The sequence below is a fragment of the Gorilla gorilla genome, chromosome 1, assembly GCF_029281585.2.
Source record: "Gorilla gorilla gorilla isolate KB3781 chromosome 1, NHGRI_mGorGor1-v2.1_pri, whole genome shotgun sequence".
Taxonomy (NCBI): domain Eukaryota; kingdom Metazoa; phylum Chordata; class Mammalia; order Primates; family Hominidae; genus Gorilla; species Gorilla gorilla.
Window position 1 is genome coordinate 64139934 of NC_073224.2, and position 19057 is coordinate 64158990.

General features: G+C 35.0%; 1 protein-coding gene and 1 long non-coding RNA gene across 2 annotated transcripts in view; one reads left to right on the forward strand and one right to left on the reverse strand.

Annotated features, from left to right (window-relative positions):
* Window positions 1-13351, reverse strand: part of RGS13 (regulator of G protein signaling 13) — a 50758-nt gene extending 37407 nt beyond the window's left edge. The window contains exon 1 of the mRNA XM_055378161.2: window positions 12777-13351. The gene's annotated coding sequence lies outside the window, so the exon portion shown is untranslated. The remainder of the gene's footprint in view (window positions 1-12776) is intronic.
* Window positions 1-19057, forward strand: part of LOC129531652 (uncharacterized) — a 556454-nt gene that overhangs the window by 116999 nt on the left and 420398 nt on the right. The gene's annotated exons all lie outside the window — the stretch shown is intronic.

Here is a 19057-nt window from a genome sequence, read left to right on the forward strand (position 1 = left end):
TAGAAAACCCGATTGTCTCAGCCCAAAATCTCCTTAAGCTGATAAGCAAATTCAGCAGTCTCAGGATACAAAATCAATGTGCAAAAATCACAAGCATTCTTATACACCAATAACAGACAAACAGAGAGCCAAATCATGAGTGAACTCCCATTCACAATGGCTTCGAAGAGAATAAAATACCTAGGAATCCAACTTATAAGGGATGTGAAGGACCTCTTCAAGGAGAACTACAAACCACTGCTCAATGAAATAAAAGAGGACACAAACAAATGGAAGAACATTCCATGCTCATGGATAGGAAGATTCAATATTGTGAAAATGGCCATACTGCCCAACGTAATTTATAGATTCAATGCCATCCCCATCAAGCTACCAATGACTTCTTCACAGAATTGGAAAAGATTACTTTAAAGTTCATATGGAACCAAAAAAGAGCCCACATTGCCAAGACAATCTTAAGCCAAAAGAACAAAGCTAGAGGCATCACACTACCCAACTTCAAACTATACTACAAGGCTACAGTAACCAAAACAGCATGGTAATGGTACCAAAACAGAGATATAGGCCAATGGAACAGAACAGAGCCCTCAGAAATAATACCACACATTTCCGACCATCTGATCTTTGACAAACCTGACAAAAACAAGAAATGGGGAAAGGATTCCCTATTTAATAAATGGTGCTGGGAAAACTGGCTAGCCATAAGTAGAAAGCTGAAACTGGATCCCTTCCTTACACCTTATACAAAAATTAATTCAAGATGGATTAAAGACTTAAATGTTAGACCTAAAACCATAACCCTAGAAAAAAACCTAGGCAATACCATTCAGGACATAGGCATGGGCAAGGACTTCATGTCTAAAACACCAAAAGCAATGGCAACAAAAGCCAAAACTGACAAATGGGATCTAATTAAACTAAAGAGCTTCTGCACAGCAAAAGAAACTACCATCATAGTGAACAGGCAACCTACAGAATGGGAGAAAATTTTTGCGATCTACTCATCTGACAAAGGGCTAATATCCAACATCTACAAAGAACTCAAACAAATTTACAAGAAGAAAACAACCCCATCAAAAAGTGGGCAAAGGATATGAACAGACACTTCTCAAAACAAGACATTTATGCAACCAACAGACACATGAAAAAATGCTCATCATCACTGGCCATCAGAGAAATGCAAATCAAAACCACAATGAGATACCGTCTCACACCAGTTAGAACGGCGATCATTAAAAAGTCAGGAAGCAACAGGTGCTGGAGAGGATGTGGAGAAATAGGAACACTTTTATACTGTTGTTGGGATTGTAAACTAGTTCAACCATTGTGGAAGACAGTGTGGCAATTCCTCAGGGATCTAGAACTAGAAATACCATTTGACTCAGCCATCCCATTACTTGGTATATACCCAAAGGATTATAAATCATGCTGCTATAAAGACACATGCACACGTATGTTTATTGAGGCACTATTCACAATAGCAAAGACTTGGAACCAGCCCAAATGTCCAGCAATGATAGACTGGATTAAGACAATGTGGCACATATACACCATGGAATACTATGCAGCCATAAAAAAGGATGAGTTCATGTCCTTTGTAGGGACATGGATGAAGCTGGAAACCATCGTTCTCAGTAAACTATCGCAGGGACAAAAAACCAAACACAGCATGTTGTCACTCATAGGTGGGAACTGAACAATGAGAACACTTGGATGCAGGAAGGGGAACATCATACACCAGGGCCTGTCGTGGAGTGGAGGGAGAGGGGAGGGATAGCGTTAGGAGATATTCCTAATATAAATGATGAGTTAATGGGTGCAGCACACCAACATGGCACATGTATACCTATGTAACAAACCTGCACATTGTGCACATGTACCCTAGAACTTTAAGTATAATAAAAAAAAATTTGCAAGATAATATTGAGAAGGTCACATAGGACTTTGCGTTTTGCTAGAGGAGTAGTAAAAACTTCAAATATAGGTGGCCAGCAGTCCATGAGCCTGGGGATTTAAAGTGTGTTTATCTGGTCCCATAAATGGGTTAAAAGTTTGTTCCAAGAAAGGATCCAAAAGGGCTTGCAAGGATTCATAGGAAACTGCCCCAACTAATTTAAGTTTCTGTTCAGTTGATGTGGTTTTCTTGGGGAGTCAGAATGCTTTGAGTATGGACTCCATGAGGTTTGGAAAGGGAAAGCATTCTCCCCTGAAAAGTGGAGTGGATTGTTGTAATACACACCAAAATTGGCAAAGAAAAATCAGCCAGCATTTGTGTTGGTTTATATTGAAATCACGTCAGAGACTGTGAATAATTAAAACCACTCTCAAGGGAAGTTTGTTTTTCCTTCTTGCAATGCACATATGACTCTGGCACAGAAAATGTTTTACTAGTTAATTTTGCTTCATTTCCCGTTTAAGATTTGTCACAGTAAATAATCCTTTCTCAAGTGGCAATATCCTGAACATAAAAGACAGTGAATGCTGTCTGGATATTAGGCAATCAGTCCTATAGTGGGATCAATCAGTTTTTCCTTAGATGAAAACTATAAAACACAATCAAGTAACACACATAATTAAAGAGTAGGAATGTTTCTATGGTGAGGATGTCCAGAGATGGTTTTGCTAATAGAAAAAAAATGGGATGTTAAAGATGTTAATTAGCTGTGCTATGGCAACAGCTTTTTCCACAGTGCTAAGCTTCTCTGTTTGCCTTACATGTTTACAGCTTCATGATGTTGGCTATGAAAATACAAATAGTATCAATATATATTTTAATGAAAAATTATCAGTAAGTCGTTTTTAATAGCTTTCATGAGGAGTTATTTACATACCATAAAATCATTCATCCTTCTTGTAGAAATTGAGATTTTATGTGTAAATATATAGTATTTGTGCAACCACCACCACAATCCAATTTTAGAACATATCCATCACTCCTGTAAGATCCCACATATCCACTTCCACTCTCCACCCTCCCTGAGTCCCAGGCAACCACTAGTCTATTTTCTGTCTCTATAGATTTGCCTTCAACATACAAATACAGGATGGAGGGCATAATTCAACCCATAATATATTATAATAACAACAATTATAATAAATACTCATTTGCCATAGAATATACTAAGCACTGATCTGTAAGCCTTACAAATAACTTAATTAATTCTCATAACAAATCTATAAAATAGATACTGTGATTATCCCTGCATTATAGATGTTTCAAAATCGGGGCATAAAAAGGTCATACAGCTAGCAAATAGTGGATTGTGGATTGGGCATTAGAATCCAGGCCATCTGGCTTCAATGTGTACACTCTTATACCCCAAAGTATACTGTACCACTCCCTAGGCTTCACAATCTGCCCAAATAGCCTTTACATTATAATGAAATGGAAAAACTCTTTGATGATGGACAGTTGACAACCCTAGTCTCTTAGGATGGCATTATGAAGGAAATTATATTCCTCCTTAACATGGAAATAAAGATTCAGAATGGTCCTTGATTTCTGCTGAAGAGAGAATACATTATGTGAGATGAACTGACTCATAACATAACACTTTTATTAGGTTGAACCATATGAAATTGTGTTTTTATAAGGTAAAAATGGTAGCATATGGATAACTTTATGTGGTTCAAGCTAATATCTTTACTCCTGTTTAAGCCAACTTTTGTCGGCTTCCACGACTTGTCTTTTCTTGGTAGATCAAGTAGGCAAATCACTTTATTTCTCTAAAAATTTCTTTACCTTTCCACACTCTGCCACTCCCACCTATCCCAAACATCTGGGCAGCCAGACCTGCAGCTTCCACTGCTTCAGGGAAGGATGATACACAGCGTGCAGGTGATACACAACTACAACAACAAAATAGGATTAATGGGCTTTCAAAGTTCAAATGCCTAAATCAGAATATAAAATATAAATTTTGGGGGCAAGCAGAAATTTTTCCACCTCTGCTCCCAGGTTAAATAAAGAGTTTTAGTATCAGAGAAGGAAAAAAAAGCCTGAGTAGCAGCAAGAAGCTTCTTTCCTGAGAAGATGAGAGCCAGTTACTAAGCAATGGATTAGTTATTACTAATCCTTGTAATAATTTTCCTCAGGAAACTAATATTTGTTACTTAGTTATAACACAGGGTGGCTATACCTTCCTGTCCCAGGCCAATCCTGGAAGTGGAGGAGGGTGAGGGATGACAGAAATGTGTCCTATTTTTTGGTTATTGCCATGGATCACATCAAGATGCCACAGTCCTCTCGGAACTACATGGCTTAAGTTACATTGTGGTTTATTTCATAGCAAGTCTAAACTTACCGACAGAACATATGTCCACTTTAAAAAAATAAAGATTTTTGCACACTTAAATTTGTTAAATTTCACACACTTTTTTTTTTATTATATTTTATCTTTTTTAAATTATACTTTAAGTTTTAGGGTACATGTGCACAACGTGCAGGTTAGTTACATATGTATACATGTGCCGTGTTGGTGTGCTGCACCCATTAACTCGTCATTTAACACTAGGTATATCTCCTAATGCTATCCCTCCCGCCTCCCCCCACCCCACAACAGGCCCCAGTGAAATTTCACACATTTATTACTTGACAGATTATGGTTTTAAATTTTTAAATCTTAAAATTCAGCTGTTCTCTTTTTTTTTACATAAAATAAATGTTCCAGGTTTTTATAGACATAGTGCTAAGGACTGAGGTTTCAATATTTATAAGAAAGATTATATTTATAATATATTTTATTGTAAGCTATAAGGTACTTTATGAAGCACTTAGATAAATATTTACAATATTAGGAATTAAAGTATTTTCAGATCACTTTGACTTTATGTATTAAAAAAGTCATGTACTATGTGAAACAGTAGATTATACAGATAAATAAGACACAGTCTGTATGCTTAATTGCATTTTGCATATTTTTTATGACTTTAATCTCTATTTGCAACAATTTAGGCAGGTTTACAGATTAAATAAGTTCTGCATATACATGCTGATAGACGTGAATATAGCGAACAAGACAAAGATAGAGAGTTTTACTTGGGCAAGCTTGAGTTAAAGAGTTGCTAGATAAACAAATCCCAAATAAGCAACATGAATCATGGTCAATTATGACATATGGAAGCCCTTGATGTAGAAATAACCAATTTTGGTGTTAGAAAGAGAAGGATCTATATTCCCAACTGAGTCATCAAACTATGTGCATGATTATGAACAAGTTACTTTATATTATAAATGTTAGTTTTCTGAGGAAAATTATTATAAGGATTAGTAATAACTAATACATCTCAAGTGCTTAATAATTGATAAATTTTATTAATATTATTTTGTTGCTGATAATATTTTCCCATGATAATGCCAATTCACTATATATACCTTTAAAAGATTAGTGATCATGGCCATTATTTGAGAACAGTGTTTTCACTTATAATGGAAAGCAGTATTTTATCTGTAGTTACCCTTAGCTTATGTACACTGTTGCTGTCAACTCAAGGAGATTGTAAATGAATGGGAAAGAAGGTGACTATTTTTATTTCCAGCAATGTTTTGAACCAACCAAGTAATTGAAAATGCTTCCATTACAAAGCAAAGAGATTTTCTGGCTAAAATAGTTTTAAAATTATTTTAAATTAATGGCTGCTCTTACTAGTAAGAAAGGAAAATTCTCAATTTCCTATACAAAGTGGGCATTGAAAATCATAATGGTAGGATGGAAAACTGGAATTGTGACTCAGCCTGGCAAATAATCTTTTTTGTTTCTTTCCTGGTTAAGGAAAAGGAAGGAAGCTAGCACCTGGGGTATGATGCCTGTACATGTGGGAAGTTTGTATTGAGATCCACCAACCCTCTAATCTGTGTTTTTCAGAGGGATAACCATCAGAAATAGGTTGAACTAGAAAATATCTTTCCAGTGGCATAGGAGACAACAAGGAAGCTTAGCTCTCTTGGCCCTGGGCTGCAGATGAAAAAAATGAAGCCTTCCATGATAATTTGTAATCATGGTAATGGGATTTAAATTTACCCTATCCATGAGCTCCTAAAATTCTCAAGTGAGGAATCAATGTAAAAAGTAGTTTGGGCTGGTAATATCCTTGGGGCACCTAGCAGAAAGCAGACAATATATCCCTGGAATGACATCTGTTAACACAGGCCACACAAGACTCCTATGGATAAATCTATGCTGAAGATGAACTTAATATCCAAAATTTACAAACACACAAGCAAACAAACCCTCATGAAAACATACCAGATTTAAAAAGAAGCGAGATTAGATTCCTAAAACCTTCAGCTAATAGAATTGCTGAATAGAAACTATAAAACAAAAATATTTAAACTGAATAATCTATTTTAAAAAAAGATTCTCAATTTTGAAAACAACAAAACCTTATTTCAAAAGATTAGGCAGATGTGAAAAAAATCCAGATGACTTTTGGAGGTAAGAAATATAATCACTAAAAAACAAACTAGTGGACAGATTAAGCAACAGATTAGCTAAAGGAAGAATTTGTGAACTAATAGATGGACCTAAGAACATTATTCAAAAAATAGCATGATGATATAATAAGATTAAGTATGTAAGGTAATTTGGTGAGAATTTTCATATCTAATAAAAGATTAATAAGATTCACTATGTTTAAATCCTGAGCAGAAATCTATCTATCTATCTATCTATCTATCTATCTATCTATCTATCTATCCATCCATCCGTTTATCTATCTATACATCTACCTTTATATCAGTACCTCCACATGTTGATACAGCATGATAAAATTGTAGAATTTTGCTAAAGTAACAGAGAAAAAATTAATAGTAATTAGACTTAAATAAAAGATTGCTTTGAAATAATAATTGCAGATACCTCAGCAGCAAAAGCAGAAACAAGAAAATAATGGAAATTTTTATTCAAATATTAAGAGAAAACAACTACACATTCTGTATATATTTAAAGTTCTATACATACTATTTGATTCTGAATGAAAGATTCAAATGCATATACTAAAGAAAGAAAAAAATTAGAGCTACAGGGAGATTGAGATGCAAAAAAGAAATGGTGAACAGAGAAAATGGTACACGTGGAGTTTTACATACACAACTATTGTTTGTATGAACAATAATAATAATTTGTGATATGAAAAAAGTGGAACTAAAATGCTGCCAACAATAATGAGAAGGTTAAGAGGGGCTTCATGAGAGTTAAAGTGTCCTGGCATCCTTGTAGTGGGAATAAAGTAGGTATTTTAAAAATAAACTTTATACTTTGCTATGTGTATATTCATGCCATAGTTTTGTGGGTTTTAAGGGTAAGGAAATCCCGCCACTCAATAACACAAAAACCCAATTAAAAAGAATTGTATAGACATATTTTCAAAGAAGACATAAAAACATGTAACGGGTATATGAAAAGCTACTCAGTGTCACTAATCATCAGGGAAATGCAAGTCAAAACCACAATGAGATGTCATCTCACACCTGTTAAGAGGCTACTGTCAAAGAACCAAAGACTAGTGTTGGTGAGGATGTAGAAGAATCAGAACCCTTGTACACTGTTGATGGGAATGCCAAATGATGTAGCAACTATGGAAAACAGTAAGGAGTTTCCTCAAAAAATTTAAAAAAACTACCATGAGATCTAGCAAATTTGGTATTTAACCAAAAAAATTGAAATCAGGATTTTAAAGAGATATTAGCATTTCCATGTTCATTTCAGCATTATTCACAATAGCCTATATATAAAAATAACCTAAAGAGCTGAGAAAATGGATAAAGCAAATGTGGTATATACATACAATGGAATGTTATTTAGCCTTAAAAAAGAAGGAAATCCTGCAATATGCAACAAAATGGATTAATCTTAAGGAAATTATGTTAAGGGGAGTAAGCCAGTCACAGGACAAACACTGCATGATTCCACTTCTATGAGAAATAATCTATCTAAAATAGTCAAACTTCTAAAAGCAGAGAATAGTGTGACGGTTTTCAGAGAGTGAGAGAAGTAAGAAATGGGGAGTTGCTAATCAATGGATATAAAGTTTCAGTTATGCAAGATGAAGAAATTCAGAGATCTGCCGTACAACATTGTGCCTATAGCTAACAGTACACTGTATTGTATTGTACTGTACACTTAAAAATCTGTTGAGGGTGTATTTCGTGTTAAGTGTTTACACCACAATAAAATGTAAAAAATAGAATTTAATCTTCAAAAGATGTCTTAAAAATTCCTCATGCATTTAGAAACTAAAACAAAGTAAAACAAAAACACACTCTAAATAATGAATGGATCAAACAGGGAATCAAAATAGGAACTGGAAAATGTGAATAAAAGATAATAAACATGTCGTGTATCAGAATTTGTGGGAGAATGCTTAAGTGATTTTTTTTTTTTTTTTAAAGAGGCAGGCTGCAGCATAGTGGTGTGATCATAGATCACTGTAACGTTGAACTCCTGGGCTCAAGCAATCCTCCCACCTCAGCCTCCAGAGTAGCTAGGGCATGTACCACATGACTTTTTTTTTTTTTTGAGAGAGAGTCTCGCTCTGTCGCCCAGGCTGGAGTGCAGTGGCCCGATCTCGGCTCACTGCAAGCTCCGCCTCCCGGGTTCACGCCATTCTCCTGCCTCAGCCTCCCGAGTAGCTGGGACTACAGGCGCCTGCCACCACACCCTGCTAATTTTTTGTATGTTTAATAGAGACAGGGTTTCACCGTGTTAGCCAGGATGGTCTCAATCTCCTGACTTCGTGATCCGCCTGCCTTGGCCTCCCAAAGTGCTGGGATTACAGGTGTGAGCCACCGGGCCCGGCCCACCATGACTATTTTTTTTTTTTAAGTTTTGTACAGATATTGTCTGGCTATGTTGCCCAGGCTGGTCTTGTCCTCCTGGCATCAAGCAATCCCCCCAGCTTGGCCTCCTAAAGTGCTAGGATTACAGGCATTAATGACTGTGCCAGGCCTAAAATGATTTTTTTAAGAATAATTTATATGACATTAAATGCTTATATTTTAAAAAGAAAGAAAACTGCAAAATAATGAGCTATGCGATCAACAAAGAAGATAGGGAAACAGTACCAAAAAAACATATAAATCAGAGGGAAAGGAATAGTACACAGGTAAAAGCACAAATTAATGAAATAAAAACAACTGTCATAATTTAATAGAAAAGGAATACAAAAAGGGTTAAGAAACAAATTTGTTTCTATGTAAAAATAAGGAAGTCTTTCTGACAAAAGTGATATAGTAGAAATAGATAGATGACCTTTAACAATATTAGGGATAAGAAAAGGTCATGGCTACAGATCTACAGTTCTAATAGATATGAAACAGAATCACAGGAGAATACTATGACCAAAAAATAAATGGTCATATTTCTACAAAAATGTCACTTAGCTGACTAAAAATAATTAGAAAATCTGAATAGATCTTTAACTATTATGGGAATTAAGTGAAAGTTTGAATATTTTCATCTCCTAGTGCATCAGCACACCTCCTCCTATGCCCCTATCTCCAACCACACTCACAAAACCACAAATCCAGCTCCAGCTAATTTTAGAGGAACCTTAATCAACTATGCAAAGAACAGGAAATCCAAATATGACATAAACTTTTCCAAAGAATAGAAAATGAGTGTATCTCTAAACACATTTTATGAAACTAGTAAAACCTCTATATCAAAACCAAAGAAAGACAACATGAGAAAGGAAAATTATAGGCTCATCTTTAATATGTAAAAGAATACATTAGAACTAAATTGGGCTTGTTTTAGAATGCAAGGAAGTTTTACTATTATAAAATATTTTAGTGTATTTCATCGCATTAATAGATAAAAGCCATGTGATTATCCCAATAAGTGCAGAAAAAGTATTTGATAAATATGCAATACTGATTTACAATAAAGAAGACTAGGAATAAAGGAGAAATCCCTTAATCCTGTGAAGAGTTTCTACCAAAAACTTACAGCAAATGTCATATTAAGAATAAAACCTTTGAAGTACTGTCCTATTACTGTCATTGTTTCTATTAAATGTTTGCTGGAGGCCACACCTAGTGCAAAGTGCAAACAAGTATAACTATTAGCAGTGAAGAGACAAAATTATTATTGTCATAGGGAAGGCCTATCAGCTTACTAAGAAAATCTAAAAAGATCATATAGGCAAATTATTTGACACTAAAGAAAGTTTAATTACGCTGTTGAAATACAAGATTAACAGGTAAAAATAATCTGCTTTTCTTTATATAGCATAAGCAAAGATAAAATATAGCTTAAACCGTAGCATTTAAAATTGTGATAAAAATTATATGGAACCTAGGAAAAAATTTAACAAGAGATGTGCAAGAGTTTCTAGAGAAAACTTAGTATTTTCATGAAACAGAGAACCTAAATAAATAAGGAGCTATATTATGTTCATGGAGGAAAATATTATAAATATAACTCTGTCTTCATTAACCTATACATTCAATGTAATTCCAAGCAAAATTACAGTAGAGCAATTTCCTTTGACTTTGACAAGTTCTTGCTATAATTTATACCTCAAAAAGAGTCAAAAATAATTAAGGCATTTTCCAAAATGGTGGAGAGAACCGATATCCAAGTTTACTCTAAAATTGTAGAAATTAAAATGGTATAATATCTGTGCAAGTAAAGACAAATAGAAAAATGTACAGCACAGAACAGCCCTACTCATATGGAAAAATAAAATACTACAGAGGTGAAAATCAGAGCACAAAAATATGGATTATTCAATAGATTGATGCTGGGATGACTGATTATCTATATAGAAAAAAAAGCCCATGACCTTAGATACCAGCCTTACACTATACCCAAAACAATGGGTTAAAGGCAAAAATATTAAAGATTTAATTAAAAAATTAGTACAGAACCTGTTATGACCCTGAGCTACAGAAAGATTTCTTAAAGAAAAACTAAGGTATAAAACTTAAAGAAAAAGATTGGTAAATTTTACTACATTGAAATTAACAACTTCTGTACAAACAAATTGCAGAAGAATATTTACTTATATAAACATTTATATAATGTTTTAAAACATGTAAACCCGTACGTGTATTGCTTCTGGTTATATGTAATAAAAATATAAAGACATGCAGGTGGATTATAAACTCTAAATATAGATAGTGATTTCTGATAGAGATGGAGGCAGGGGATAGGTATATGGGGTCTTAATTGTCTGTGCAGTATTCCATTTTTACTAAATAAAATATGACAAAATGTTAAGATTACAAAAATAAGTGATAGATCCATGGGTGTTTTACATATTGACTTACAATTTTTTCTATGCTTGAAATATTTAATAATCAACTTTTTTAAAAAAAAGAAAAAAATGAAAACTGAAATATAAGAAGAGAAAGATGGTAAGACAAAGATGGTAAGAATTTACGTGTGTGTGTGTGTGTGTGTGTGTGTGTGTGTGTTGGGGGTGCCTAGTGCGGAGAGGGAGGGATAACTATAAAATGAGTTCAAACGTTCAAACTATCAGGACTAGAGCTCTTCAGATGTAGACAGTGGAAGTCTGTGAGAAGACTTAATAAAATTATGCAAAATTATAAATTTCTAGAATAAAGTGAAAAATATATGATTATTAAATATTAAGGAAAGATGCTAGTGGTTCCTTTTTCATTTTAATGAAGCAACTTGAGGAAACATTCAAAATTAATATCATTTTGTTCAATAGATAATGAAATTACCAAACATTTCAAGATTGGGACTATAAATGAATTAAATATTAAGTATGTATTATGAATTTATGATCTAAAAGAAAATATATGTGTCAGAAAAGCTGATATATATTAAACCTTAAATTCAGAATGGAGCATTTCATATTCTGTTGTGTTAGGAACAGGTGCCTAGATGAGGAAGGCCATGTGACTGACAGCAATTTGTAGAGTCTCACATAAGAAGTTGCTCAAAAGTCCTGTAAATTCTGACCTTCTCATGTTACTAATTATAGAATTGAGGCACAGAGAGATTGCACAATTTGCTCAAGGACACAACTAATTTGAGGCACAATCAGGACTATAAATCTATGATTTCCATCCCAGGAATTTCATGTTAAGTGATTCTGCCTTACATTTTTATAAATTTAGAGGGTTAACTGATTACAATGCCTACATTCACTTTGAACTTGCATAATGTTATTTTCTTCCTTTTTAACTATGATTGATAGCTAATATATTATCTGAAGATGTAAGTACAATTTTTAAAAAGTGGTCTTTCTTAATTACAGTTAACTTTTTTCAGAGTTTCTTTGTGACAGGAAAGAGAAATTTGATATACTTATTTTATTTTAAAAATGTGCCAAAATCCACAAAAGGAAACATTATCACTGTATTTATTTAAAAAAAATTAAAAATCATTTATATTGGTCAAATTGGGGATTTCAAAATATGCTCATTAGCCACTAGGTGTCATCATAGGCCACTGTAATTAAAAGCCAGTATGTAATTTCCTTGAAAAGTTAATAGCAAAATTTTTGCTGAAATATTGACCCTTTTATAGATCTAGATACATAACTCTATATTAATATATTTAATAAATATACTAGGGATAAAAATATATTTAAATAAATATAAATCAAATGTTTTTATATTTGTATTGAATATAGTAATATTCTATATTTAAGCACTAGGTGGAAAGATTAATCAGAAATAGATTTCAGATAGTTATTATCATAGCCCATGAATAAGAACTTATGATTATAGTACTGACGATTTTAGTGACGTAAACACTATGTTTAATCAATGTTAACTAAAATGACAACATTTGTCTTACCTTGGGATTCCACTTGCATGTTGCTTTGTCACGAAAGAGAAGGTTGCGGGTAGACACAGGATCAGCCGCTATTGGTTCTGTTTCAGGGTGGTGGAGGAACATCAGACGCAATAGTTCTGCAGGCTTGAAGGACATTATTGGGCCTGGCTGACTGGAAGCAAATCCGGCATCTATTTACCCCTGTAGGCCAGTTTGTGATACTATGCTTCCAACTTATATAAAGGTTTGTTTTCTTCAAAATAAGATGTGAACTTGCTGGTTCTTGGCTGAACATGAAGGTGTTAGTGAGTTTTTAGAATGGATCTGTCATATTCCCCATGGACTTTGAGTATTTAGTCACTTGTTTCAGAAAAGGAAACAAGGACAGAAAAAGAGGTTTTGGGTTCTCTTCATCTCTACCATGGCATTTTTTGGTTCCTGTTTGTCATTCAATTTGATTTCTCAGTACCGGAAGTTCTTGAAGAATCCCCTACCTTATAATATGGAGCCCATCTCCCATTACATAAATAAAAAATTACAAATGTTTCAGCCTTTCTTTTAGCTATGACATGGGCACATGCCATAGTACCTGCCAGTCAGATGTGTCTGTGGCAGGATGTGAATCGAAAGTTAGTTACATGAAAAGGAGGAACTTCAGAATGCTGCCGGCGAGAGTGGTGAGGAGGTGACAGCTACAACCCACGTCAGTGCTGTGGGATCCAGTAGGAGCAGATGGTGCTTGGTGTCTGGGGTTTTGGCCCTGAAAGCAGCAGTGTGTGTGCCCAGCGGTGGTGGTGATGCCAATTTGTGGGACAGTTTCGCAGCAGGATTTGGGAGGAGGTTTCCAACTTCTGGGCCTCCTAGAGATGACGAGAACTATCCAATAGTCTTCTAATACATAAATTCCTTTCATGCTTAATTACATTTTTGTCTTGCATTATTTTTGCTGTAATATTAAAGAATTCCTAACTTATATACTTCCCATTTCCAAAGCAGAAAAACACGATGCCTACATTGTGATAAAATAAGGCCTATCATTCTTTCTTACTTTCCAAATTATCCATAAATTTCCCTCTTTTCTGCCAATGATGAGCTGGATAAAATGGCGGTGGCAGTTGTGGTGGAGGTGGAGGTGGTGGTGGTGGTGGTGTGTGCAATGTATGGTTTATGAGAGTGTGTACATTTGACAACAGGGAAGATTTCTGCCATTAGGGAGTTGTCAAAGACCCAGGTGCTGCCCTTGATATTTATTTTGGGTTTGTTTAAGTGTCGTGTCTTTTCTTCATCCCTTAGAGCAGCATACACAAGTTATAGCACCAGTAGCCAGGGAATGTCACAAGTTTTATGTAGAACAGTGGATGAACACAAATAAGGGCTCTGAGTACTTGCCCATCAGCAGTAATAGGTTGCAAATGCCAGCAGATCTGTTGGAGACCTACTCTCTACATTAAAAGCACCTGAACCTCAGACCTTGAATTCAAATATCTCATTATATGTATATTTTTACTATGATGTACATACCCATTGTCTTATTGTTGGAAATGGGGTGTTTTTTTTTTTTTAGAGCATTTTGGTTAGGAGCATTGGGACCTGACAGAAATGAGTTAAATTCCAGTGTTGGCATTTAGTTGCTGGGTGACTTCCAGCATGAGTTACTTAAACTTATGTAAAAATGAATTTTTAATTACACAAATAAAACACAAAACTATTTTCTTTATGAAATGTAAACAATTGCAGATAAGTCTAAATAAAGCTTGTGACACTTCTTTAGCACCCCAGTGCCTGACGTTCCCCAGAGGCAAACACTATCTCCCTTTTCCTCATCTGTAAAATAACTATAATGATACCTATAATACCTATTTGACAGGCTTGTGGTGCGGCTCCCTGACTCAGCAAACCAAATTAGAATGCCTTCCCTGATCTTCCAGACGAGCTCAGATAGCCTCGCTTTATGATCCCATGACAGACACTCTGTACTTCTTGATAGCAAATTTACAACGGTTATTTATGTTTTTAATTACAGTAGAGTATTATTTACCTAGCACATTCAGGATTTGGTGTATACATGATTGATGATATATCCAGAGTTTAGATAACCTTAATCCCAAAGCACAGAAGAATAGGGAATAAAAAGGATGTTTTGGCCTGCAATGTATGTATTCCATGCCAAATGTATGTTTGTGTGAGTGTGTGTGTGTGTGTGTATACATATATATATTTGCATTATTGTTGCCCTCAACAGTTGAGGAAATATGAATATCAATTCAATAACCTATGTATCTAAAAAAATAAAATTTCTCATCTCCTCTTACTTAATTTCAAAACCTGGTTGTTCTGGGGTTTCCGTATAACTGTGGTATTAAGGCAGGAAGAGATCACCTGGTTGCCATCCTCTGTTTATGCCGGAGTCCCTCCACACCACCTTCTTGTTCTGTTGGTTGAGCTACTCTGATGGCCTTGTCATCTCTGATCCTGTAGAGTCTTCAGTTGCTGGCCCAGTTGGGTCGTTGCTGAATGCTCCTTGTCTCTGACGAAAACCCTTTTGAGTCCAGTCCTCTAGCAATTTCCATGCTCTTCCATGGCTCGAGCAGTGGAGCCTTCTACAGCTTCCCAAGTCCAGCTGTCTAGAGACCCTGTGTAATTCTTCTTTCTCTGCTATGCCTGCATTGTGATGGGGTGGAAAATCTCTGCCAAATATGCTGCTTTTTCAGCTCTACCCAGAACTTTCTTATTTATTTATTTATTTTGAGGCAGGATCTCTCTTTGTCATGCAGGCTGGAGTGCAGTGGCACGATCTTGTCTCATTACAGCCTTGACCTCCTGGGCTCAAGCAATCCTCCCCCTTCAGCCTCCCAGAGAGCTGGAACTACAGGTGTGCGCCACCATACCTGGATAATTTTTTGTGTTTTTTTGTAGAGACAGAGTTTTGCCATGTTGCCAAGTACCCAGCACTTTCTGTCAGCACCTGGATTCTTAGAACTACCTGGCTGTTTTGTAATATTCCTCCCCTGGGATAAATCCCATTTGGCAGGTTGGGCAATTTGTACTTGTTTTCTATTCTCCCTGAAATGCTCTTCTCATAAAAACACAAAGCTCACCTCTCCAGTTCCTTCAGGTTGCAGCATTGTCTCATCACAGGGACCTTCCCTGAACACACTTATGTAAACCTTCTCCATGTCCATATTCTCTATGCCTTTAACCCCTATTATTTTTATTTTAGTATTTATTGCTGATTGATTTCTATTTCTTTTTTCCTCACTTTCTCTCTATTTTTATTATTATCACTATTATTATCTGTTTCCCCAAGATAATACAAATAATTAAGTTGCTGAAGTTCATAGGATTTGAATGTAGTTCTGTTTTTCTTCAAGTAGATGCTCTATCTGGGACAACACACTACATGTGTTAAACCCTTTGAATACTCTAAAACACTGTCAAAAACTCATAAACCCACAATAGTAATGACTTTTTAACCAATAGAACTGACCAAATATTCATGAGTCTTTGTCACATTTTCTTTATTAATACAGTAAGTAACTAAAGTGGCAAAGTACATGCATCCATTAGAGACACAGTCTAGGTAGGAATTCCAGTATGAAAAATACTGGCCTCCCTGCTTGAGACTGAGTCTAGGGTAGTCAGAATGCCCACCACCCAGATAGACAAGCAATACAGAGATCTCCACTAAGAGGCTTCTGGTCCATGCCGGTTTGCAGCTCCTTCCTTCCTTCCTTCCTTCCCTTCCTTCCTTCCTTCCTTCCTTCCCTCCTTCCTTCCTTCCCTCCTTCCTTCCTTCCCTCCTTCCTTCCCTCCTTCCCTCCTTCCTTCCTTCCTCCCTCCTTCTTTTTTCTTTCTTTTTTTCTCTCTCTCTCTTTCTTTCTCTCTCTCTCTCTTTCTTTCTTTCTCTCTCTCTTTCTTTCTTTCTCTCTTTCTCTCTTTCCTTCCTACTTTCCTTTCTTCCTTCCTTAATTCCTCCCTCCCTCTTCTTTCTTTCTCTCTATTTCCTTCCTTCCTTCCTTCCTTCCCTCCCTCCCTCCCTCCCTCCCTCTTTCTTTCTTTCTTTCTTTCTTTCTTTCTTTCTTTCTTTCTTTCCTTTCTTTCTCTCTTTCCCCCTCCCTCCCTCCCTCCTCTCTCTTTCTCTCACTCTCTTTCTCCCCCTCCCTCCCTTCCTCCTTCCATCTGTTCCTTTTTCTTTCTGTATTTCATGTAAGATAGGATCTTTCTATATTGCTCAGGCTAGTCTCAAACTCCTGACCTCAAGTAGTCCTTCTGCTTCAGCATCCTGAGTAGCTGGGATTATAGGCATGCACTGCCATGCCCAGCTATGAATTCCAATAGTAGTATTCAATACTATTGTTTAGTTTTTAGTGTTTTTTATTTAAAAATTCAATTAAAGTTGAAAATAATAGCAATGAATTTTCATTCCATAAACTTTCTTTGGAAACACTTTTATTAGATTAATGTTAGGCCAAGAACAGCTGGCTACCCAATTTTTATAACAAAACTTTATAGACTTAAGGAAACAGTGGTCTATGCCTGTCTTGATGTTGTAAGGTGACCTGAGTGTTTTCAAGATTACCAAAGTATTATAGAAATGCATGTTAAAATGATAAAGAGAAAAACAACAACACACACAAAAAAACACATTGCAATCAAGCACGTCACACATGTCTAGATAAAAATGATGACTCTTTGTGTGGAGTTAGATGTCATTAAAAAGCATAGACCATGATTTAAAATAGTTGCTGTGGTCAGACATGTGATACCACAAAGCGGAAGAAGTCTAATCTTGAGCCACATGTATTTTTTAAAAAACATGCCAGTGCCCATTTATTTATAGAAACAAGCTTGGCCATTCATTAGTAACCAAGGCAGGAAGAAGTCATCTGATATTCATGCACAAATTTAGCTATTTCCATTTGAATGAATATAATCTTGAAAGATTTAGTTTTTAAAGGTTCTATTTATTCATAATAATTAAATTTTATGTAAAACATTACTTGTAAAGCATTTTGATATAAGTTTTTTAACACAATTTTTATAATATGATCTTGAGGAAGACAGGGCATTTATTATTGTTATCTGTATAAGTAAATACAGATAAACTAACTAACTAAATAAACTAAATAAATAAAGTAAATAAACTAAAGAAGTTAAATGACTTGTCCTAGGTCACCTATTTTTTTCTTGGTGGAGCCCAGATTCAATTTAGTCCTCTACTCACAAAGACTATAGACTTGGAATAAAGTTAGAAACCATCAAAAAGCATTATCTAGGTCAATTTCTTTGCATACAATCTATATATTATTGAAATGAAATTTATCTCAAGAATCTATTGTCAGCCTGATTTGGTAGTTCCTGGAATTTTACAATTATAAAACTAGATAGATTCTAGAGATCTAGTCTGGCTATCTCCTTTTATTTTGTATTGTAAACATAGTTCCTTTCTGTTAATCCATCAAAAATTTTTTAATAGTTTATATTTTTAATAAAAAATACTAAATATAGTTCATTGCAAGTTTGGGCATACGATGCTAAACACTTTTGTATTTTTAAAAATGTACAAGAAATTGACAACATCATATATTAGAATAAGCATTGTAACCTCTTGAGAGAGAATATAGCCTAAAGCAGTTCATCCAAAACCTCCCTACATTATATGATTGACATCTGACTCTTTCCAATATGTCTTTAGGTCTTCTTAGCATAGATTCCCTAGACATACCTCAATAGCAGAATAAAATTTATGTTGAAAGATGATTGAAAGCTTGTGACTAAATTGTTCTACATCGTTGGCATCATGTAAGTGCTCTATCTATCTGTGTATCTATCTATATCTATTTGGGGTTAAATTTATAGTCCAATACTTTGTAATTTATTTTATAAAAGTCTCACGTAACTTTCCTATTTTGAAGTCTCCTGAGTATTAAAATATAATTAATATTTGAATCAAATATATGTTCTGTAACTACCTAGTTGTTAGCAACAATTGCATTATATACCTGAAGTTGAGGGAGTAGAGAAGAATAAAACATTATATAGTGCAGATTTGAGCTATTATATTGTTCAGAGATGATGCACTAGTTAAAAACTAGAATATTCTTGAAGTGGGACTTGAACTGGGATTTGAAGGATCGATTTGGCTTTGGAGAAAAGAGGTATAGCATTCTAAAAATGGAAGACAGCAAACAAAACAAACAAACAAGCAAAATACATGAGAGTAGAATAAACACCTCTGTGGAGTTTACAATGAGGAGGCTGGGTTTGTCTGTTTACAAGATGAGCCAGACTGCAGAACTTCA